General features: G+C 36.1%; 1 protein-coding gene across 1 annotated transcript in view; it reads left to right on the forward strand.

Moving 5' to 3' along the window:
- Positions 1-6,348, forward strand: part of LOC106868882 (b(0,+)-type amino acid transporter 1) — a 161,028-nt gene that overhangs the window by 93,136 nt on the left and 61,544 nt on the right. The gene's annotated exons all lie outside the window — the stretch shown is intronic.

Below are 6,348 nucleotides of genomic sequence, written 5' to 3' on the forward strand. Positions count from 1 at the left end.
ATATATATATATATATATATATATATATATATATATATATATACATACATTCGTATTGTTATACATGCATGTACCTGCTGCTTCTGCTTCATGCTCATAGCTTCATGAGACTGGGGTCATCCCAGGCTAGTGATCCCAAAGATGTCATCATGCGTAAAGACGATCAAGTCCACCAGTGATCTCTATCGTTGGTGGTTCTGTATCAGTGCCTCTGAATCATCTCCGGTGACACTGAGCTTCTGAAAATCTCCATTCACATCCAACCATCTGGTGCAGGGCTTGCCACCAGGCCTCTTCCAGCCTGCACCTGCTGTGTTCAATGAGAGTATAATCCTGATAGGATGAGCTAGCAAAAGATGGAGGACATGTTCGTACCAACGGATGCGACGGATAGCTATACAGTGGAAGGCTGTGGGTTGATGTGTGCACAGATGCAGCTCTTTGTTGGAAAAGTGAAGGTACTACTTGTTGGAAAAGTGATGGTTGTCAGGACTCTGCTATCGTAGCCGTTGTTCCTCTTTGCCAAGGTCTTCAAGAAGTGCCACATTTCTGCTCCATAAAGGAGAATGCATTGTATCAAAATTGAAGAAAGATCAGAATAAAAATAAAATTTCTGCTGAAATTAATATCGACAATAGCGAAAATAAATGGATAGTGAAATACACAATGTAAATCATTAATGCGGATGCCTGGAAACAAATATTTATATGGTTATATGAATGGCAAACTATTTCAATATGTGATCGTACACATACGCACACACGTACGCCCACATAAACACATAAACACACACATAAATATATAAATGCACACATGAATATATGATAGCAATATTGAACAATATGCGAATTCTCCATTCATTATATGGTGTGTTTTTTTCCTTCAGTTTGGCTAGCAGCTGGTGTAAAACAATACATTTGCACTTAGATACAATAAACAACGTTTTCTCTACAATCTCTTGAATATCACAAGAATATAAGACTTCTGAATACGCAATTTTCTTATGAATTTTTTACGTTGAATGCTTGCAAAATTTATCTATTGAATTGCAAGAATTTCAGTCAATGTTGTCAGACTAACTGGCAAGCAAGCACACCTAACTATGAATATATATTTTTTCAAAAATGTTTCTAGCATGATATATAACACATTTGTTATTTATAATATTATAATATTTATTTCCACCGCGAATTATGCCATTTGTTTAAAGGTAACACAGTTGAATGTATTTTAGTATATTACTAGATGTTTCAGAGGTCATTAAGAGAAGAGCGAAGTCGATGCATGCATTATTTGAACTCAAAAAGTAGAAGAACGGACTTAAAAACAATATATTTTTATGGGGAGCTATCATATTGTTTCTACAATATCACTGCCATGATATTTAAAGCTTACATACATACTACGTGTGTATCGCATGGGTTTGCAATACACATACGACATACAGATAGGGCTCTGTATGTATCTGAAAATAATATTTGAAATAAAACTTTTAAATAATTTAATTAAATAAAGTATTTAGCAGTTGGAGAACTATTACATCTATTGGGAATAGACTATATAAAAATATGGTATTGTATGGTTTGCTGAAACACATGCAGTGAATACAGATTAAGAGATTAAATAGGAATGAATGAGACGATAATTGGTTCAGTCTACTATGTTAATCACCGACAAAGACTGGGTATAATTCAATTAAGCAAGAGGTATATTATTAAAGAAATGGCTAACGTATGTATTGGTTGTATTATGTGAATAAAAAATGTATTCTAACCGAAGAGCTGTCATATGACGTTAGAATGTGTCTGTAATAGATGTGGATCAAAAAATATTAAAGAAAATGTTGTTAAAGCAATAAGAAGCCAATCACACAACAAAAATTATTCAAGACCAAGAGTAGTTAAATAATCACAACCAATAAATACTATGTCCTATATAATTTGCTGACTGCCCTGTTTTAAGTACACTGCTCAATGGTGTGTTAAAAACACATCTCACCCAAAAATACAACTGAAATTGATCCGACACCAACATAGAAGAAACTACGCAAGGAAATATTTAGTTTACTGTGCAACGGTCACCAACAATTCCACCTCAGTATTATAGTAGCTTTAATCGCTAATTCATTCAAAAACACATTTCCCATCTCATAATTTTAGCAATTAGAACGTAGTGCTGATATCGAACTATCATGCTTTATTTGGGTTTTAAATTCAGCCAAAACATCTATTATTATAAAATGGAGAATCCTATCTTTTGCGCAACCCTAAACTAAGATTAAGGTACTCCGTCAGCATATCACCTCAGAATCTTATGAAATTTTATTTTCCAAACTCCATTTCCTTAATGGATACTCAGAATTAGTCCAAGCTTAGAAACATGAGATTTTAGATTAATAAAATATTTCAAACCTATTATATTTCTGAATAGGTAATGAATTATACATCCACATTTTCTTAATACTATATTCTTAATTCATTATGTTTTCACTTGAGTAAACACATTCCAACAAAATATATCAACGTCTCTTAATAACAGTATATTTTCACTATCAGTTTTTGCTTTCCTAATTATTATTTCTTTGACTGTACGAAAATCTTATTTTTCCAAATAAGTCTTGTAGAGGAAAGCAAAACTGTGTATGTTAAATTTCATACCAAAGTCATAACTGCACCCCGTATTCTTAAAAGGCCTTAAAAGGACCCATGTAGTTCAGCTAACAGTCATACAGAACATATGGTTTGATCATAAAAAGACATGCACTTTTCACGCTTATTTTGGTATTACTGTCAAATAACAGCATGAGCCATGTCGATAGATAAGAGTACACGCTATATCTTCAAGATATAATGATAGCGACATTAAAATAGTAACAATTATTGCGACAATCTAAATGCATTTTTCTAATCTGTTATAGTCACAGAATTTACTTATGTAAGGAAAGTACAACTATATGATTTTCTTTCGTTTACAGGAATGCTATTGCGTTATCATTTCTCCCATAGCTTACTGTTTCATTTTGAGTTGAGGTAGAGAATAGTTTCAACTAGAATTGACTTGAGATTTGAAATTTCAGGAAAGATCTCAGCCATGAAGATTACACAGTCCGTTTGGAATATTGTTTCATATGAAAAACACCGCCTCGCTGGAATCTAATTATTTGACATATCCTTATAATCACCAACATTACCATCACCGTCGTCCTTGTTGTCATCATCGCTAGCATTATAAACGGTAAAGCATCAAATTAAATATGCTTTCCAGGATTTAGCCTATCATCCTTTCCTGGTTGATAAAAAAAGTTCAAGCTTAGTACACTGACTTCCATCTTGCTTCTTGTTTTGGTTTCGATATTCCGATATCAGTATATCTGAATGCGAATCCATTTAGTTTGCAATTACAACCGCTGTCACATATATTATTTTATATTATATGATTCGTGTTTAAAAAAGCAAAGAAGTGAAGTTCCTTCTCGAGCCACATAGGGTCAGGTTCCCGATTCCCATGGCGTATATATTTAGCACCTGGACGAGACGCTGGTCCATTGCAGGATTACTCATTTTTGTCAACTGACTGTACTGGTTCAACATGAAATGAAGTGTTTCCCTCAAGAATACAACGCGTCGCCCGGTCCGTGTATCGAAACCACAATCTTACGATCATGAGGCCAACAACTTAACCACTAAGCCACGCACCTCCACGATTCATGTTTGCATTCATTAAATTTGCTAAGTTTACCCTTTTCTTGTTATTGCAATTTTATCATGAAGTTTAACCATCGGTGAGTATGATGTTCATGATTACCACGTTTGAAATCTATTCTTAAATTTTCCACGCAAGCGTAGCTGTGCGGTTAAGAAGCTAGCTTCTTGTGGTCTTGGGTCCAGTCCCGCTGCGCGCTGTATTGGAGCAGTGTCTTCTATTATAGCTGCAGGCCAACCAAAACTTTGTGAAAAGATTTCGTAGACAGAAACCGAAAGAAGCTCGTCGTATACATACATACATACATACATACATACATACATACATGCACACACTCTTATATAAGTCCTATGGTCGACTTGCTCGACTGATCTCCTCAAGGTGGTGCCCTAGTATGGCCGTTCTCGATAACTGAAATAAGTAAAAGATACAAGATAGTTCCTGCGTGTTAGGCCTTTTAGCATGATTCACGTTATTACTGTTTCTATTTTGTATTTGCGCTCATTACCCAATTTTTCCGCTATGTGTTCTTTCCTTTCAAATGTTCTATATCGCAGGGTGGGATGGTATTTTTACCATACGCCTGTTCAGAAGGAAATAAAATATTTCATATACTTTTGTCTGACAATATATTTTAAAAAGCAAAAAAGTCTGCGAGTCCTCATTTTAAACCAAGCCAACATAAACATGTACAGAAACTGAAATATTTTCACACATTGTGAACAATTCCTGAAAAGCTTTAAGTTCCAATTCTTTCTATGGAACTAGCAGACAGCTAAAAGGTCATCCTATTAACCTGAGCAAAATTCTTTATTTCCCGTTGCCCCCGTCCACTCGGCTCACAAAAATGAATAATCCTGCAATGGACCGGTATCACGTTCAGTGAAGAGGGGGAATTTATACGTCACAGAATCTGGAAAATTGGCCGTATGACCCTAAGGCGTAGGAAGATCTTTTGATTCTTTTAGATTAAAAAGAAGGCGGCAAGCTGGCAGAATCGTCAAATAAGTATCAGTCAAGTAGTGGGAGTTAATAATAATAATAATAATCATAGATATAGCTTGCCCAGCGTACAACAAGGTATGCAATAAGTTGGAAAGAAAAGTCGATAGATATAACAGGTTAGCTTGGGATGTTAAGCAGGTGTTGTCGATGAAAAAGAGGGTAGTAGTACTAATAATTGTCGGAGCCATGGGAACAGTGAGTAAAAATCTTGAGAAGTACATGGAACAAATAGAGGCTGCAATAAGGGCGGAGCACTTGCAGAAAACAGCACTGCTTGGATCCGCTCCGGATGGTGCTCGAAAAATAAGGTGTGTTACCTTAGTTCAGTGGTAGTGAACTGCTAACATCGTAGTACATCTCCAGCGTTAGAAGCTGTGCAAAGACAATAAAATATTAATAATAATATCATATTAAGGCGGTGAGCTGTCAGAATCGTTGGCACACCGGACGAAATGCTTAACAGAATTTCGTTTGTCGCTACGTTCTGAATTTAATTTTCACCGAGGTCGTCTTTACTTTTCATCCTTTCAGGGTTAATAAACTTAGTACCAGTGGAACATTGGGGTCGATGTAATCGACTAGTCCCCTTCCCCAACATTTCAGGCCTTGTGCCTATAGTAGAAATCATTACGTACTAAATATATTATATTTTATGTAATATACTTTGCACTATATACATTATACATTTATACTTTCAAAATGAAAGACATTTTTCCAGTTGATGGTACTGATCATATTAGGTCTAAAGTTGTTGTTTGCGTGAGACGTTGCACTCATATCGTGTTTTGAACTATTCAACAACTAAGGCGAATGAGAGACAAACAGAAGGCGGAGAGAGGGTGAGAGGGAGAAAGAGAAAGAGAGAATATAAAGGAGGAGGAGGAGGAGGAGGAGGAGGAGGAGGAAGAGGAAGAAGACGAAGAGAGACAGAAGAAAGAAAAAGATACTATGAAAATAGGGAAAAGATAACGTGTTTGAAATATCTTCAACACAATGTCAGTACATATATACATGCATATATACGCACTTGAATCGAAATAGAATTAATTACGCTCTTGTTAATCTTTAAAGGTCAGCATAAACTAAACAACACGAAACCAGTTTAACCACAATATTTTGGCAACGTCTGATTGCATGCTTGTTCGCAGTAGTCGGCAAGATAATGATTTCGGAGAAAAGTAGTACAAAGCGTAGTGTCGACTGAGGAAAGATGTCAGTCGAAGCACAGAGTCGTTTGCTCATGTGGTGCAGTGAAGAGATAAACTGAAATTTATAATTTCTTTGCGACCTTCGCCTCTCTCTGCCGCTCCCTTCTCTCTCTCTCTCTTTCTCTCTGTAGATACACACACACACACACACATTTATACTCTTTTACTCTTTTACTTGTCTCAGTCATTTGACTGCGGCCATGCTGGAGCACCGCCTTTAGTCGAGCAAATCGACCCCAGGACTTAATCTTTGGAAGCCTAGTACTTATTTTATCGGTCTCTTTTTGCCGAACCGCTAAGTTACGGGGACGTAAACACACCAGCATCGGTTGTCAAGCGATGTTGGAGGGACAAACACAGACACGCAAACACACATACATATATATATATATACATATATATACATACATACATACATACACACACACACACA

The sequence above is a fragment of the Octopus bimaculoides genome, chromosome 6, assembly GCF_001194135.2.
Source record: "Octopus bimaculoides isolate UCB-OBI-ISO-001 chromosome 6, ASM119413v2, whole genome shotgun sequence".
In the NCBI taxonomy this organism is placed as follows: Eukaryota; Metazoa; Mollusca; class Cephalopoda; order Octopoda; family Octopodidae; genus Octopus; species Octopus bimaculoides.